Source organism: Cololabis saira, chromosome 9 (assembly GCF_033807715.1).
Source record: "Cololabis saira isolate AMF1-May2022 chromosome 9, fColSai1.1, whole genome shotgun sequence".
In the NCBI taxonomy this organism is placed as follows: Eukaryota; Metazoa; Chordata; class Actinopteri; order Beloniformes; family Belonidae; genus Cololabis; species Cololabis saira.
In genome coordinates this window covers 1378486-1397866 of record NC_084595.1, presented here as the reverse complement: position 1 = coordinate 1397866, position 19381 = coordinate 1378486, and the positions used below count along the sequence as shown (strand labels likewise).

Genomic DNA, 19381 nt, shown 5'->3' with positions numbered 1-19381 from the left:
AGTTTATTATAACATAACGGTGATGAATGCTGGTTTGAGGGGCCCCCTAGAATCGCCTTTGCGCACCGGGTCCGGGGGCGCGCTCTCCTCCTCCGGGGCACAGCCGTCCCCGACGCAGGACCTTCCCCGGGGCTTGGCTCCGATCCTCAGCGGCAGCCTGCACTCTATCCCCCGGCAGTCCCGGGTGTCGTTTGCGGGCTGGATGGGGATGCGTCTCCCCGAGCCGGAGCAGTGCGCGCCGGAGCATCCTCCAGCGCCGGCAGCGCTGGAGGCGCTCGCAATCCGCGGCTGCGCGTCCTGCTGCTGCGCCCCGGCGCGGGGTGCGCCCATCTCCCCTGGGTGCTGCCCCGGGGTGCTGCCCATGGTGCTCGGGGGTCTGGAGGCTCTGCTGCCCGGGCTCGGGTCTCCGGAGCCCCCGCCGAAGCAGCGCGTCCCCCGGCACGTCTCCGCCGCAGCCCAGGAGAGCAGCAGCGACAGTACCGGTGTCAGTAAAACCATTTTACGTCTCATATGTTGACCTGCAGATTAGGAAAAAACAGATTTATAGCTCCGAATGGAAACCACAAAGACATCCTTGCAACATTTTGCCGCTGCATCCTTTAGAATAAAGCCTGAATTATGGTCCGCGTTAAATCGACGCAGAGCGTACCCTACGCCGTAGGCTCTGCGTTGGTGTAACGCGGAACCATAAATCAGCCTGGAAGTTACACGTGTCATTTGTTGATGTTTTTTCCAGGATTCTGATTGGCTGTCATGATGCTCTCAGCGTAAAACAACTCTTTATTTCTCAGAATGAAAGGAAAAACATGAACATTGATGTGCAGGAAATGAACCCACTAATGTTGTGTTTCTGCCTTAAGAAATGTTACAGATATCATTGTGAAAATCGCTGTTAACGTCAAAACGGACAGTAATTAGAATACTTCCGTGTGTCTGATCCTCCGTTATCCAATGGGGGACTGATGCGCCCAGCTGCTGGAAGCGACGTGGCCGGTCCTCACTTATCCAATGGGATTGATGCTGTGAGCGGCTTGAAACGACGCCGCCGGGTTACATTAGAATCTGTTGAGAGCCCGCTGCGTCGGTGCATGACGCTGAGGGCGACCTTGTGCGTCAGAAACTGACGCCTAAGGGCCCTGACCAAGCGTCGGTTTTTGACGCGCTGGGAGTGAGACTGTGTTGACAGTGCAGGTTCCGGTGTCCGGCAAAGGATGCTGCAACATGGACAAAAGAGAGAAAAGGGGAGGAGAAGGGGGGCCAGCACAAGAAACTACAGGAGCGACTCTGACACACTAAAGTTTACACTACCTAGAGATTTAGACACTTAAACTACAAATAATAGTTTTTGACGTGACAACAGAGATTGTACATAGCCTACAAAATGTCAAAATCCTGCCCAGAGCTGCTGATAGAAGCAGCAAGTTTAATCTTAGAAGCTCTGAAAAGAACTCCTCCGGCTCCAGCGGCTCCGTCACAGCAGATACCTGCTGCTGCATCACGCAACTCTACAACACACAACTCACAGCTGTCATGTTTAGAAAGGCTCCTCTTCTACCTCCAGTTTCAGACCAAAGCAGTGGATTCCACTAGATTTGCGTTAGCTCCGCCCACTGAGTTTGACGAGTGAAACTGACAGTTTTACATTTACATTTCATGATTCAGCAACACGAAATCATTAATTAAATGTGTCATTAATTAATTAAATGCAGTTTTACATTTCATGATTTTCACGCAACACGAAATCATTAATTAAATGTGTCATTAATTAATTAAATGCTGAAACAATAAATATATATTTTTACTTAAAATTAATTGTATTTTAATTAATTAATGACACATTTCATTCTAATTTTAATTAATTAATGACACATTTAATTAATTAATGATATATTTAATTCCCAATTTAATTAATTAATGATGTATTTATTTATTTAATTTTGGCACAAAAAATCCTCCATATAAATGAGCCAAACACCATCAAATGCTGAACATGGCTGCTTTGTTATTTTAGATGTCGGCAAAGGAACTCTACAGGGTCCATCTGCAACGCCAGATAGCCAAGGCTGATCTGAAGATGGAATATTTAGGACTTAAAATTGAGGTAGAGAAATGATGTGCAGAACAACCTGTCAGTGATTCCATTATTATATATTTAATACAATGTTTCACTTTTCAGGAAATTAAGCAAAATGGGAAAATGAATTGAAAAAATAAAAAAGTCAACACTGTCAACTGTGTTTAACTGAAATGATTTAAACATATCTCAACTCCTCAACGACTGGAGTGAATTAATTGCGCAATGTGGCAATATTGTGCAATATGGCACATGTGACAATGATATCACATGCCCTGTCTGGGCAGACCCTCAGCCTCAGGTATAATGGAACCGTAAGCTGCTTTTATTTTTGAGCACTCTCTTATTGATGTTTGAAAACATATTTTTTCATTTCCCAGATGATGCGATGCTGCAAATCTAATATCAAACAGGCGAGATGGCCAGGCTCTGTGCATGATGCCAGGATGTAGGGAATCAAATTTGAGCACCACATTTCTACAGAGTGCGTTATATTACTAATATTATATTGATCAGTTTTGCAAATATTCATGTGTCTAACTTTGTGTTATATGTGCAATTGCAGGAGAATTTGATGGCTATCTCCTAGGGGATAGAGGATATCCGTGCCTCCCCACGCTCATTACCCCGTACCCCGATCCAGATGCTGGAGCACAAACACGCTTCAACGTGGCTCACAGCAGAACCCGGGGAGAAATTGAGATGACTTTTGGGATTCTCAAGGAGAGGTTTCAGTGCTTGCGCAGGCTGAGGGTCTGCCCAGACAGGGCTGGGATAGAATTGTTGCATGGAGCCGGTACCGGCTCCTCCCTTTCAGCAGCAGGTTGACATGGCAGATGGGCACAAAGCGCGTGATCCAATCTGTTTTAATCATTTCAATTAATAAAATACAGTTGACAGAGTTTTCACTTTTTTTTATTTTTATTTTTTCGATTCATTTGCCCATTGTTTAATAGGAAATTCACATAATGGCCTAAACTTACGCATTGACGCGATCAGTAATTCTCTGCCAAGCCATATCACGTGCTTTGGCAGATGTATTAGTGTGGTGGAGGACTTGCTCCTCCATTTTTTGACCCTCAATAGATGATGTCTTTATGGACTTGCACAACTCTGGGTTAACCAACTTTAGGTAACTTGAGGTAATTCATAACCGCTGTGTTGGAACCAACTGAGCGGGTTTAGTCGTCATGGGTTCAAGTAACCTGAAGATGAGACTTTAACTCAGTGTTTGTTGAACCTCCTTCTTCGAATACCCATGTCCTCGTACAACGAGTACTTCATGTTTACAGACGTTGTAGCTTGCTAATATTACTCAAATATATCAAAAACGCATGCCATGTGAAGCTGAAGACGTTATTGTGCATAAATATACTAGTTTCAATCATAAAATTAGGTTAGGATTTTTACCGTGTCCATATTTCTGTCGGGAGCTGCCACTTTCATTGAGATCCCAGCCATCTTGTTTTTTTCCCAAATTAGTGTAATTTCATTATGAGACCACTAGATGGTGCAGGCAGGGGTCCCAGATGAGGACAATGGGTCAATGTTCATACAAATGAAGTATCATGGTGCAGAACAGCAGAAATGTAATGTCCTCATATGAGAACGCAGGGTCTCAGGAGTTAGCATGTAGGTACACATCCTCCTGCAGAGACATATTGACATAGGGGTAAATGGAGGTATTGTACATCTGGTCAGAGATTTCCTCTCTGACCGCCCTCAACAGGTCCTTGTCAATGACACTCGCTCTAACATCACTGTTCTTAACAAAGGTGCTCCGCAGGGGACAATTCTATCACCCTTACTTTTCTCATTGTACATAAATGAGTTCCAATTGGATCAAAAGAAATTTAGTCTGTTTAAGTACGCAGACGATATGGCCCTGGTTGCTCTACTTAAGAAGGGGGATACAGTTGGTGAGAGCACATATAGAGGACATGTGTCTTCCCTCCATAACTGCTGTGATCTGAGCTTCTTGGAGATTAATGTGACGAAAACAAAGGAACTGGTCATGTTGGAAAAAGATCCTGTGCAGCTGCTTAACAATCCAGGATCACACTGTAGAGGGAGTAGGAGACTTTAAATACTTAGGTACCTTTATTGACAGCAATTTTGCCTTTAATAACAACACCAACCACATCTTTAAATCCTGTAATCAACGGCTACATTTACTACCCAAGCTCAACTCTTTTAGTGTGAGCAGCAGATTATGGAGAATGACTATAAAAACCTCATAGAGGGAATCTTAACTTTTAACTTGGCAATGTGGTACGGCAACCTTACCACAAAAAATAGATCCAAGCTACAAAGAATAGTGAATCTAGCCTAAAAAATAATAGGGAAGACACAGAGAAACTTAAGTGGCATTTACAAGGAAGTGATTGGGAAAAAAGCTGCCAGGATAGTAAATGATCCTACTCACCCACTCTGCAGCGAGTTTAAATGACTTCCCTCAGGTAGACGGTACCGTGTACCAAAGGCTAACCGGAACTTATTTCAAAACTCATTCATTCCCAACGCCATTAAGGCTCTGAATGAGGGCACACCTCGGTAGTCATGTCTTTTATGTACATGCCCTTGTTGTTCCTCCTTCTTTGCCACTAAGATGTTTTGTGTGTAAATGTTAAGTGTTTGTTGATGTGTCATGTTACTGTTGTTTTTGTATTATGAGACAAAAGACAAATCTCTGCAGTACTGGGTTACCTTAAATGACCTCCTGTTGAGAACAGTTGGGTGATGGCTTGTTACGGCTCAATGGTCGACTGACTGCCTGCCTGTCTGACTGGTTTGTGATGCTCTAAGTTAAATGCCACTAAACCTGCAGGACCAGCTGTAATATGTGATCAGACGGACTGGAGGAATACTAACATAAACATAGAAACAGGCTGTTTGTATTGGGCTTTAGTTACTGAAGACATGTTAAACTGACAGCTCTGTTATTGTGAACTTCAGAGTTGAACTATCATACAGTTTGTTAACTCTTTTTGTTGTTCATGAGTGTGTTAGGGAGGCTGAGTGTTTGTAAAACTAAGCAGAGCAGTCAGGGCAGCAAGCTAGATGTTTGATGCATGATTTGTGTTGTGTAAATGGCGGCGAAGGGAAGTAAGACGTCGGTGCATGCAGTGGCAGCGGCTCTCTCAGTCAAATAAACAACATATACAGTCGTGACGATCTCCTGATGATCAGATACTGCTATGAAGAAGGCGTTACAGGAGGGAGTGGACCTGAACAGAAGCATCAAGGCTGCTAAAACAAAATACAGAGAGCAGATAGAGGCCAAATTCAGGGGAAACAACCCCTGCTCCATGTGGAAAGGCATCCAGAACATCACAGACTACAGACAGACTTGACAAGGACAGCAGACAGGCAGAGGACACACAGCTGACACAGCTGTCAGAGCACGACCGCCCAACAACACCAGGTCCTGCGGGTCCTGCGGGTCCTGCGAAGCATCGAAACCAGCAAAGCAGCAGGACCGGATGGACAACCAGGGAGGGTGTGAAATCATGAGCCCAACTATACTGTCTCTATTAACTGCATCTGCTCTATATCTATGTATATATCTACTTACACACATAATCACACACATGACCGCTGCTAATCCAGAATGCGAGAACACATATGGAGACGCACGTCGAGCACTGGAAATCTGCAAAAAAAACAGAACAGACACGAAACAGGCAGCCCAGCAGCATGCAGGTGAACGAGCCATTGTATATGTCTATATGTGTGTGTGTGTGTGTGTGTATCTGTGTGGCTATGTGTGTATATGTGTGTGTGTGTGTATGTATTTGTGGCTATGTGTGTGTATGTGTGTGTGAGTGTGTATACAGGAGTGTCTCAGAAAATTAGAATATTAGAATATTAGTTTACAGTTTAAGATTAAGATTCCCAGAATATTCAAATTTATTTGAGATAGGATATTTGAGTTTTCTTAAGCAGTAAGCCATGATCAGCAATATTAAAATAATAAAAGGCTTGCAATATTTCAGTTGATTTGTAATGAATCCAGAATGTATGACATTTTTAGGGCCCGAGCACTGACAGTGCGAAGGCCCTATTGTATCTGTAGGAATTTTTTCTTTATTCTATCTTCTGACGAAAGGAGGGCCTTTTTTCCCCCTAAACGTGCTCCGAAAGTCACCAAATTTTGCATGCAAGTCAGGCCTGGCGAAAAATTTTATATTTAATGGTTTACATTAATGGGTGTGGCAAAATGGCTCAACAGCGCCCCCTAGAAAACGTTGTGCCTCAAGCCCCACAATACGGTTTGACGTACATGCACGAAAATCGGTACACACCTGTATCATGTCACAACTTAAAGAAAAGTCTCTTGGCGCCATGGCAGAAACCGAACAGGAAGTCGGCCATTTTGAACATTCTGAATTAATCGCGTAATTTTGGAGCAATTTATGCCATTTCTTCGACAGTTAATACGGCCCGAACCGTAATGTGCACCCAGATGTGTTATACATCAAAATGTGCGTCTCCATCCTGCGACAACACGCATTACTTTTCTCTTTCAAAAGTGTTACCGTGGCAACGCTAGACGCCATAAGGCGCGCCCCCCCTTCATGTGATTGGTCCATATTTGATAGTTCTCCAAAAGTCACCAAATTTTGCATGCAAGCCAGGCCTGGCGATAAATTTGATATTTCATGGTTTGCATTAATGGGCGTGGCCTAACGGCTCAACAGCGCCCCCTAGAATAATTTTCTCTGCCATAACTTTTGAATGGTTTGACATAAAGAGTCGTGGGTGGTGTCATGGGACTCGATATTGAGTCCTTGACCATAATTGGTGAAAATTAGCTCCGCCCCTTCTTCTGATTGGTTCTCCCTATTTTCTGCCATAACTTTTGAATGGTTTGACATAGAGAGTCGTGGGTGGTGTCATCAGATTCTGTATGGAGTCCTTGACCTTCATTGGCCTGAATTAGCCCCGCCCCTTCTTCTGATTGGTTGTCCCTTTTTTCTGCTATAACTTTTCAATGGTTTAACATAGGAAGACGTGGGTGGTGTCATTTCTGATATGCTTATGGAGGGCGGTGGCCGTGAGTGCGAGGGCCCGGTCATCGCTGCTTGCAGCTTTAATTGTTTTTGTAATTGCATTACAGAAAATCACAATATTCTAATTTTCTGGGACAGTCCTGTATGCATAGGTATTTTTGGCACTGATACACTGTTGGCATAGTGTATGTAGGACAGGTGATCTAGGAAGGTTTTGACACCTGCTCAGTAGTTTAAAAACAGAATGTTTTAATTATTAGTTACTTCTCTAATTTTTTTAGGAGAGGTGAATTATTAGCTTTTCACACCTGCTCAGAATTTTTTTTTATAAAGGTTTTATTTAATGTTATTTTTGGCACTTTGTTTACATGTTTACACTACAAGAATGTTTATTTTATTTCCATTTCATGCTTATAAGATTGCAGATTGTTTATTATTTATTTTCATTAAGTACAAAAACGTTTATTTTGTTTATAAACTGCAAGGGCAGTTCATTGTTGCAATAAAAATTGACATTTTCTATTTCACTGCTTCTATCTCATTTATAAATGCCCTATAAGGCATAGATAGTCCTCACTTTAGATGGGCTCTCGTGAAACACTTAACCAATGAGTAGTAACTACCTTAATGAATCGTTCATTGAGTATGAATAAGTGTTTATAAAACATGTATTAACACTAACCATGTACAAATGTACGCATAAATATACATACAAATGTTTCGTATATAATTTACTTAGACATTCTAAAGGATCTTATGAACCATTAACAGACATATAATACTTATTTATAAATGGTTAACCTATCATTTACAAAGTATGAGAATCCAGCTATACAAATGATAAATTCATGATCAATTAAGCATCATACTAATGCTTAATAGTGTATAGTTGTAAGGTTTATAACTGTGTTTATTAATGCTTAGTAATGTATGAATCAGAGCATGTGAGCGGAGTGGAGCGGCGAGAATTTCCGCTCCTCGCTCACAAAGGTTGTCACCGCTCCGCTCCGCCCTCAAAGTCGCAAAACGCCGCTCCACCCATAACCGCTCAGCGCTCCAGTAACACTGCACCCCGCTCCGCGCAGCGCTCCACGCACCGCTCCAAAAATGTTTGCATGCATATAAAATGCACATGTTTACCTGAAGCCTTAGATCTAACCAGAGGTGGATGAGAGAGAGAGAGAGAGAGAGAGAGAGAGAGAGAGAGAGAGAGAGAGAGAGAGAGAGAGAGAGAGAGAGACAGAGAGAGAGAGAGAGACTCAGCAAAGTTACGTTCCTTGCAGCCAGTCACGGAGCCGAGAGGAACAATTACGCAGAGCCGACATACGTTTTAAAGTACAAAAAATAGATATTTACTGACAAGAAAAAATAAGAAAGTAATTTCACCTAACGGAATTAGCTTGTTTAATACACTTTTGTTTATTAACCTTTCCCGAAACAATTTTTCATTCACTGTTCTCCTCCTATTTTTATACTTTCAATGTCTAAAAGAACTAAAGAAGAACAACAATATTTTCAGAATATAAAATATTTATAACACTTTGATAAAAGATCTTAAGGTGCAAAACACTCAAATTAAACGAATATGGCATAAATGAACGTTCTGTTTGCAGGCTTAGTTAACAATAAGGCTAAAAACCGAACAAAACGTGCCTTTTAAAGTGCCTAAATCAAAGCTGCATTAACTGAGCTGGATTGGGAAATTTTTCTTCATTTTTCTTCTGAGTTCACTTTCAAAAACACCAGTTTGGCAAAGTCGGGCTTCAGACTCATGTGGTGTGTTACCGGCCAGCCCGGTCCCCTTTAAGGCGGTGTGTGTGTTCGGGTGTGTGTGTGTGAGACGTGTGGGTGCAGCGGAGGAGAGAGAGGGAGATGCAGGTGTGCCTGTGTGGAAGACCGGAACACGTTTTTAGTTACTTTTTCAGTGTGTCCTCCGTTAGTTTCAGTCGTCGGCCCTCACGCGTTTTGTTTGCTCTTATTACATGTTTGTAATAAATGTGCGAGGTTGCACGGACAGCATTTTTCCTCCGTCCTTTTTTCCCTTCACTTTCCCCGGACTCTTTACGCCGGTTACCAGCAACGAGCCAGAGACCGAATTAAAATACCAGCTCTCCCAACTACGGTTCAGAGATAGGACTGGAAAAGAAGAAAGGTAACAGGTGGTTTGTGGAGAGGTTTGTGGGATATGTTTGGACACGCATCGGGGCCGTGAGGGGTAACGGAGCGAAACTGGAGCGGGATGACGCCCCGCTCCACCCGAATCATCCTAGAAAAAAAAATCCCGCTCTGCGCTCCTTTCAAAATTCGCCGCTCCGCTCCGCCGCTCGCTCACGCTCCGCTCAGCTCACATGCTCTGGTATGAATATTGTTTTACTAATGATGAATTCATGATCAATAAAGCATTTTACTGATGCTTAACTAATGCTTAATAGTGTGTAGTTATTATAAAGTGTTACCGAAAAGTCTCTTGGCGCCATGGCCGAAACCGAAAAGAAAGCATGCTATTTTCCATTAATCGTGTCATTTTGGCGCAATTTATGCCATTCCTTTTGTGCGTGTACGTCAAACCGTATTGTGGGGCTTGAGGGACAAAGTTTTCTGTTTAGGGGGGAAAAAAGGCCCTCATTTCGGAAAAATAAAAATAAAAACGAGAACAATTCCTACAGATACATTAGGGCCCTAGCACTGTCAGTGCTCGGGCCCTAATAATAAGAAAAGGGAAACCTTTTCTGTATACTATTATATCGCCTTCATGTTCATGTTTTTTCTCGTTTTTCCGGCCGTGTTTTATTTTTTGGGGATTTTTCTTCCTCATCAGATCAGGTCATCCTGTTCACCCGCTGGTCCCAGTGGGACTTGTGCAACTTTAGCTTGTTAGCAAAATGCTAGCAACATTGCCCTTTGGGCCATTCTGGACGATTGAAATATGGACATGCCACTACTTGGTATCCCATAATAATAAAATATTTCCTTTCTTTATTCTTTCTGCTTGAAGGAGGAAAAGGAGGCCAAACCTGGAGACGTGATGTGTTTCTGTATTGTGTGTAAGCGGATCCGGTGTTGTTGTTGTTGTAGTGGAAACGACAATGAAGTCGTGACAGTCGGTGAGTTTCCTCGTTCCTCCAACGTGTCAGACTGAAACAAACCAAACAAGGTTTCAGGTTGTTCTCAGCTGCTCAACGGTGTGAATCAGCAACAGAGCAGACGTAGAACCATGTCAGCATCTTTAGCTGTCAGCATCATCTCAGTGAGCTGCAGCTGAAATACTGTGACGTCCTACATCAGTTTTTGCGAGGACATGTGTGTGCAGACCAAGACCTTCTGCACATACAGTAACAGCAAGCCCTGGTTCACACCAAACCTCAAAAAACTGGGCCGAGACAAGGAGGATGCCTACAGGAGCGGCGACCGTGCCCTGTTCAGGCAGGCCAAAAACACACTGACGAGAGAAATCAGGAAAGCGAAGCGATCTTACGGCGAACGGCTGCAGAATCGCCTCTCTGCCAACCCTGACCCCTCTTCTGTGTGGAGAGGCCTGCAGAACATCACTGGGTTCAAAAGACCAGCTTCATGCCCTGCAGGCAACCGCAAACTCGCCAACCAGCTCAACAGCTTTTACTGCCGGTTCAACGACTCATCATCATCACCACCACCACCACCACCATCATCATCATCATCATCATCATCATCACCACCCCCCCCCCCCCTCCCCCCACTGCCCACCTTTTCACACCTCACCTCAGCCAACCCCCCCCCACCTCTGTCTACCCCCTCCCCCCACCCGAGACTCTGCCTGCACTCAAGATCTGTGTGGAAGACGTGTGTCGGCTGTTCCAGCGGCAGAAGATCAGGAAGGCTCCTGGCCCGGACGGCGTGTCACCCTCCTGCCTGAGAGCCTGCGCCGAGCAGCTGGCCCCCACCTTCACAGGGATCTTCAACCGGTCCCTGGAGCTGTGTGAGGTCCCTGGAGCTGTGTGAGGTGCCCTCATGCCTCAAACGCTCCACCATCATCCCAGTTCCCAAGAAACCCACCATCACAGGTCTAAATGACTACAAACCCGTTGCCCTGACGTCTGTGGTCATGAAGACCTTTGAGCGGCTGGTGTTGAGCCACCTGAAGGACACCACAGGCTCCCTGCTCGACCCCCTGCAGTTTGCCTACCGGGCAAACAGGTCGGTGGATGACGCAGTCAACATTGGACTGCACCACATCCTGCGTCATCTCGACACCTCAGGGACTTACGCGAGGATCCTGTTTGTGGATTTCAGCTCGGCGTTCAACACGATCGCACCCGCAATCCTCCACCAGAAGCTCACCCAGCTCACCATGCCTGCCTCCACCTGTCAGTGGATCAGCCTCCACCTGTCAGTGGATCAGCAGCCTCCACCTGTCAGTGGATTACCAGCTTCCTGAGTGACAGGAGGCAGCAGGTGAGGCTGGGGAGCATCACATCCAGCACCCGGACCATCAGCAGGGGTGCGTCCTCTCACCACTGCTCTTCTCCCTCTACACGAACGACTGCACCCCAGGGGACTCGTCTGTGAAGCTCCTGAAGTACGCGGACGACACCACCGTCATCGGCCTGATCCGGGAAGGTGACGAGTCCGCGTACAGACGGGAGGTGGATCAGCTGGTCCACTGGTGCGGTCGGAACCACCTGGAGCTGAACCCGCTCAAGACTGTGGAGATGACAGTGGACTTCAGGAAACTTCCAGGACCAGGACCAGGACCAGGACCAGGACCAGGACCAGGACCAGGACCAGACCCCTCACACCCAGGACACAGTCTGTTCCAACTCCTCCCCTCTGGACGGCGCTACAGAGCTCTGTGCGCCAGAACTTTGAGACACAGAGACAGTTTCTTCCCCCAAGCGGTTGCTCTGATGAACTCCCACAAATAACAGTCTCAGAGTAACCAATCACGTGCAGGGCCGTGCCGCCCATAGGGCAGGTTAGGCAAATGCTAGGGGCGCCAGCATGCCAGGGGGCGCCATGCAAACAGCAATTTTTTTTATTTTATTTATTTATTTATTTTTTTAATAAACTTTTGAAAAATTAGAAATGAATACAACAACAGTACATATATAGCCAAAAGTCTTTAAATAATAATGAAATCGTTTTTGTAATTTTAATTTCTGCCTGGCTGCATCCTTCTGCCTCTCTGGCAGCCACAATTAATTTTGCTGCGGTCCCTCACCTCAACACACTCGCGTGCGGCGCCCCCTCCCCCACCCACTACGCTCTGCGTTGCTCTAACGCAGAACCATAAATCAGTAGGAAATATGTTTTGATGTGGATGGAAATATGTTTTGTTGTGGTTTTCTGCCCACCCCTGGATGAAACCATCATTGGTAAGCTGTCATAAAATTAATTATTTCTGATAACATTGTCATGACGCTGATTGTGTTAAATACATGTCGTTGCACATTGTAAACTGTAGTGTAGGTTGAACACACGTGTCTGAATTGATCTACTCAGCCAATCCGACATCTATGGCTAAGATGAAAACTTAGCCTTAAAAATAAAAATATCCCCACGATAAGTCATAATTATGAGATAGAAAGTCATAATTATGAGATAGAAAGTCATAATTATGAGATAAAAAGTTGAAATGATGACTTTTTATATAATTATGTCATAATTATGACTTACTGTGGGGATATTTTTATTTTTAAGGCTAAGATTTCATCTTATTTTTTTCTTTTACTGGCGGAAATGAGCTTCCATAGACATCACTGGATGTCATTTGATTTTTGTCTCCAGTTTAATACTTATATTTTAAAGTCTGCATCAGGGTTATAGTTAGGTTTGACATAATGACTGGTAAATCCATGGTGCTGAAACAGTGGCGTAGCCACGGGTGTGCCAGGGTGTGCCAGTGCCACCCAAAGAGACAGCTGGCACACCCAAAAATTTGATGCATTTTTTTTTTTTGTATAGTTTTCTAAGTATTCTAAATCTAGGCTAATCTAGGCTATTAGTATGTAATCATGATGTTCAAAATAATTCAAAATAAAAATTATTATTATTTTTGCATGTAAACCCCCGTCAGGCGATGTGTCGCGGCAGCTGGACTGTTAAACCTAAATTATGGTTCCGCGTTAAATCCACGGCGTAACCTACGGCGTTGGGTACGCGGCGACGCACAGGTACGTTGTGCGTCGCCGCGTACCCTACGCCGTAGGCTCTGCGTCGGTCTAACGCGGAACCATAAACCAGCCTTCAGACAACTCATCAAACTAAAGGTGGATGGCGGACATGAGTTCCCGTCCATTATTGAAGTCTTAAACTCCTGCGACAAAGATGTTTTATCCAAGATTAAATGTTTGCATCGTGATAGCATTGCCTGTTACAAGTTGCTCCGTGGAGCCTTTTTTTAGTCGTCAACAGGACCAGATCCGTCAGAGCGACGACGCTCACAGAGAGACTGAGGAGCCTCTCGTTGCTCATGTTTGAAAAAGATTTGAAGTGTGCATTTTCTGTATTTAACAGCGTTTGTGTGTAATGTATATGATTAATAACAGCAGCACGTCATTATAGGCGCCCCTCTGCTCCTTCACCCGCCCCCCCTCTCTCCTCCCCGACACACACACTGTATGAGCTGCAGCTCCAATGCGCGCCCCCGCGAGCACGCGCTGTAGCGCGAGTGTTTTGGATTGACGGTAACTTTATGGAGAGGTAGAAAAAAAGAAGAGAGGAAGAGAGAGAAAGAATCAGGACAGGCAGGGGAAGCCAACAGGTTGGTCTAATATTAGGTGGAAGTGTAGGAAGAGCCACTTGGTAGGCTACTAAGTGATTAATATCTAAATATGATTTATATGGAAAGATTGCATAAGCAAGATTTGCAATTTATTCAAAGCTATTAAAAATGCTTGTTCCACAAAAACCTAGATGCCCAGTATGGTTTGAATTTCTGCTGACCAACCTGTCCTTTTGGGAAAATTATATTATTTTATTTTATTATTTTATAATAAAACCATCGGGCCAACCTTAAGCCAAATAGTTGTGTTCTGCCTCTGGTTAAATAGCTTTGTTGATCATGCGTAATGTGGATACGTTATGGCTCTGAGTGCATGAGTGTTATATTTCACTATGTTTGCTTCATTGGGCAGCAATGTGTGTGTGTGGTTATGTTTTTGTGATGTTTTTTTTTTTAGGACATGCATAAAGTGTGGTTATTATATTACTTATTATAATATTATATATATTATTATACTTATTATATATTGATAGCACACAACATGTGGATATGTTTTGCACTGTTAATAATGTTGGATATACATGCTTTTGAATGTTTGTGGAGGTGTAACGTCTAGTTTTGTTGAAAAAAAATTTGGCACACCCCGTTTTTGCTGGTGCACACCCAAAGTCTCTTTTCTGGCTACGCCACTGTGCTGAAACCTGATTTGAAAGGTTCTGACCCTGTCTCCTGCTGCTGTGGTTGTGTGTCAGAGAGCTGATCTGTGGCATTTTTTTAGCGATTATGTTTTAACGGAGATGTTTAGGCCCATCTAGAATGCTTCACCCCCCTTAGGCTGGGACCCGTGCTCCGCCCCTGACCTTGACAATCATGTGCATTTAAGTAATCTTCACGTTTTATTGTTAAACTTACTTCTGATTGTCTGCTGAAAATCTAGATAATTGTTGGGAAAACGGGAGCGATGCTAACACGTTAGCCGGTCAATGGCTATAATGCTGTTGTTATTGTTGTTAAAATTGTTATTGTAAGATGTTGTGGGCTAAATTGAGGTTTTTACAGGGTATTTTGTATATAGTTATTATTGGTGGTAGTTGTTATTATTTGTGTGCAATACCTTTTACTTGACCTATTTTACCATTTGAAATTTTGTTTATGTTTGCACTTGTTTCTTTATTTAATTGCTGCACTGAGTTGTTGTATTACTTATTTATTACATATTATATATTTAATTATTTAATACATCCTAAAGAAATTGCCATTCCGTTTGTGTGTGTGTGTGTGTGTGTGTGTGTGTGTGTGTGTGTGTGTGTGTGGTGGTAGTGGACGGGACGGGACAGCACGAGAACGGGGTGGGGGGGCGCCAGCAAATATTTTGCCTAGGGCGCCAAATGGGTCAGGAACGGCCCTGATCACGTGCAATAAAAATCATCTAGCACCTTCCTTGATAACCATGTCTGCCTCACTCAGCTGCCCCTCACTGTGTATTTATTTGTATAATTTGTATAATCTTTTGTATTTTTTTTGTATAATTGCCCTGTAAAATTGTAAATAGGTTATGTTTATTTTTATTCAGAACTGTCCCTTTTTCTTTTCTTTTTCTTTTCTTTTTTCTCTCTCTACCTCAAACCGCTGCCCCTTAAATGTTTATACTGTTTATTCTGTATCATAGAAATACCACATTTGTTTTATTGTTTATTTTATTTTATCACCAAAGAGCGAAACTACCGGAGTCAAATTCCTTGTTGGACAATGTTCGAACCTGGAAACCAATAAAGATGATTCTGACTTTTCTTCATGGTTGGTCCTTTTAGGGGACAGATCAGGCTACGGCGGTCCTGGAAACAACGGTCAACTCGTAACAGTCGGTGAGTTTCCTCGTTCCTCCAACGTGTCAGACTGAAACAAACCAAACAGCATTTCAGGTTTTTCTCAGCTGCTCAACGGTGTGAATCAGCAACAGAGCAGACGTAGAACCATGTCAGCATCTTTAGGTGTCAGCATCATCTCAGTGAGCTGCAGCTGAAACTCTTTTCTTCATGGTTCATCCTTTTAGGGGAAGGACCAGGCGCCATCAGTGTCATCAGCTCCGTCACCGCCGTCGGCTTCTCCAGCGATGGTGTTGAGGCTGAGATCGTTTACGTCGAAGCACTTGGTGAGTTTCCTCGTTCCTCCAACGTGTCAGACTGAAACAAAACCAAACAAGGTTTCAGGTTGTTTTCAGCTGCTCACGGTGTGAATCAACAACAGAGCAGACGTAGAACCATGTCAGCATCTTTAGGTGTCAGCATCATCTCAGTGAGCTGCAGCTGAAACTCTTTTCTTTATGGTTGGTCCTTTTAGTGTTGGGTTAAGGCTCCAGTGGTGGCGCTGCTGCTGTTGGCGTCAACTTTAACTAGGAAGATCGTGCATGGCAATAACGGCTGGTAAGTCAAAAATCTCCTGGATAATAAATACAGACCTGTTCCAGCTAATGAGGACCCAGAGATTTAGATTAGCAGACGTGGTTACAGGGCGACTCACATGAAAAGAAGATGTGTTGTTATAAATGTTCAGAGTTGTGGATTGTTTCAGAGTTCTGAAGGACAAGAATCATCTTTTCTTTGTGTAAATCATGTTCTTGTTCTCCCTGCAGGAGTTTGCTGCTGGAGGAACCGTCTTGTTGGGGTTCGGTGTCCTGGGATCTCTGGCACAAACTGCTATGGTCGTTGTGAAAAACTATCTGGCATACAATCCTACTACTGCTGTAATTTAGCAGACGCTTTATCCAAATCAACATCTGAGCCACTAGACTACCACTCCCCCGTCCATCAGTCTTATTTCATAAAGTTTGGTCAAATCCACATGATCTAACTTCAGAAATGAAGGTTCCAGTTCAGACTTATTGGAAACAACTTAATCAATAATGTTTTCTTCTTCAACTGAGGAAGAGCATGATGTTTATGTCAAAGAAATTAAATATTTCTTCTGATGTAAACACAAATATGATTGAGGCTGATCAGATGAATCAATAATAAAATTCATGCAATAAAAATTATCCTTTGTTTCTTTGTTTTGTTTCATGAAAGTTGTGCCGCCCTCGATATATGTTCAGAATATAACTTGGCAGTAAGATAAACACCTTCCGTTCATCAAAACTCTGAAGACAGTGATGAGTTTGTCCACAGGTTTATTGACTTTAAAAGGGTAAAACTGAAACAGAAAGAAATATATTTTAAAAATATACTTCTTGTACAGTACATATTTTTAAATGCTTTTTAATATACTGTAAACATGCTTTTGTCAGAAATCAAATTACTTCCTTTTTAACTCGCTCATGAATTATCTATTTATTGCTTATTTATACATTTTAATCTATCAATAAAGAAAACCTCTTGAGTTTAAATGTGTGGTCACTCATACCATTTCACACTGTACCTGAATTCAATGATTAACTAACCATATTACGTACAAAATATGCATGGAGATTATAACATCCTTAAATTTCCCAAAACAACTTTTAACCAACGAATATCGAACTACAATTGAACATAAAGACATAAGATAACATTACATACCGACGATGCTTCGTATGGCATGAGATGTAAGCAGATGTCTGCAGATAGAAACATGCAGCCGGAGTAACTTTTTGCTGCCATGTGCTTTCACTTCCTGGTTGATGTGTGACATCACTACCTACGCCCCGTCTCCTGTCTCTTAAAGGGGCCATAACTTAACTGATAAAACAATGAATTTGCTCACAAAAAACTAACAGAAATATGATAACAGAACACTCCCCGTCTGGCGGGATTAAACCGCCACTACCAAACAGTCCATAGAAGTTATTAAGGCTTCATCTCAGGAGCTAGGAGCAAGACTGTCTCAGTAACAGGCCGCAAAAATAGTTTAGTCCCCTCTTTCCTGGAAACCTTGATCTCCACCTTGCGTACTCTGCAGTCTTTGCTGGGGAAGACTTGAGTAATCAGTCCCAAAGGCCATTCATTTCTTTTTAGTTGGTTGTCTTTGAGAAGCACGATGCTTCCAGGCTGAAGGTCGGGCTGAGGAACCTGCCACTTCCTACGTGGTTGAAGTGTAGAAAGATATTGTTTTTTCCACCTGTCCCAGAAGGTTTGAGCTAGATGCTGGACTTGGCGCCACTGTTGTTTGTGGAGGTCTTTGACCCAGTCACCAACTGGGGCAGAGGACAGACTCACTTTCTGAGTGAGTAGGGTTGCTGGTGTCAATATGAATGAGTCGTCTGGATCAGTTGACACTGGTACGAGAGGTCTGGCATTGATGATAGCGACCACCTCTGCCATCAGTGTGGAGAGTGCTTCATGAGTTAGCTTTGATATCCCAAGCTGCAGGAACATTGAGTCCAAGATTTTCCTTGCAACTCCAATCATCCTTTCCCATGAACCACCCATGTGAGAGGCATGGGGAGCATTGAATATCCACTTGCAGCCTTGGTCCAACAAAAACTTCTCGACAGAGATGTTGTCAATATTGGAAGGAATCTTGAGCTCCTTGCATGCACTGACGAAGTTGGTTCCTCGATCAGAGCGTATGAGTTTCACTGGGCCCCTGATGGCAAGAAAACGCCTGAGGGCGTTAATGAAGCTCGACGTATCTAGAGACTCGATGAGTTCTATGTGGACAGCTCTTACGCTCATACAGGTGAATAACACTGCCCATCGTTTGCTCTGAGCAAAACCTCCCCTAGTCCGGCGTGAGGACACAGTCCATGGGCCAAAAACATCCAGGCCAACGTTGGTGAATGGAGGTTCGGTTGAAAGGCGGTCTGCTGGAAGATCAGCCATCTTTTGTGTCTGAGGTGTGCCTCGAAGTTTGCGGCATGTGACGCAGCTGTAAATAACACTGCTCACTCGCCTTTTGCCACCGACAATCCAGAAGCCAGCAGCTCGCAAGGCACCTTCGGTGAATAGTCGTCCCTGATGTTGCGTTTTCTGGTGGTAATACCTGACCAGAAGGGTTGCTATATGGTGCTTGCCAGGGATGATGATGGGGGTTTTCTCCTCTGACTGGAGTTCTGCTTCTCTGATGCGACCCCCGACTCTTAAGAGGCCATCAGCATCCATGAAGGGATCTAGGGCTTTGAGAGGACTGTCCTTGAGGAGATTTTCTCCTTTTCTTAAACAGGCATACTCTTCAGCGTATGTCTCCTCTTGCACAGCACGGATGATGGTTTCTTTGGCCCTTAAGAGTTCCTCGACTGAAATTGCTGTGTGGCAGTGATGCCAGCCTTTACAGCCACTGACTTCATTTGCAGGATTCTTCTGGAAGAGACGAGCAATATGAGTGAGGCGAGCAATGGCATGCGTCAATGACTTCCAGCTAGAAAACTTGGAGAAGCGCTGAGACCCTAGTTGTTTGCTCGACATGGTCGTTTTCATTGTGGAGACCTGAGGGCGGATCTCTGCATCCAAAGAGGGGTTCACCAGCTCGAAGCTGCATTCCTCATGATGGGTTTGCTGAGGGTGTTTCAGAAATGCTGGTCCGCAAAGCCAGCTAGTGCCTGAGAGATGAGCAGCAGTGACAGACCTTGTGGCAATGTCTGCAGGATTTACCTCTGTCGGCACATAGTGCCATTGTTCGGGA

At 43.8% G+C, this 19381-nt stretch overlaps 1 long non-coding RNA gene across 2 annotated transcripts in view; it reads right to left on the bottom strand.

Annotated features, from left to right (window-relative positions):
• LOC133450876 (uncharacterized) overlaps nt 1-4652 on the bottom strand; it is a 17780-nt gene extending 13128 nt beyond the window's left edge. Inside the window, exon 1 of one of the 2 annotated variants that reach the window (XR_009783127.1) lies at nt 4500-4652. This is a non-coding gene — a long non-coding RNA (uncharacterized LOC133450876). Of the gene's footprint in view, nt 1-3484; nt 3651-4499 lie in introns of those variants that run through there. The other variant, XR_009783128.1, reaches the window with a different exon arrangement.
• Between the last annotated feature and the right edge of the window lie 14729 nt (nt 4653-19381).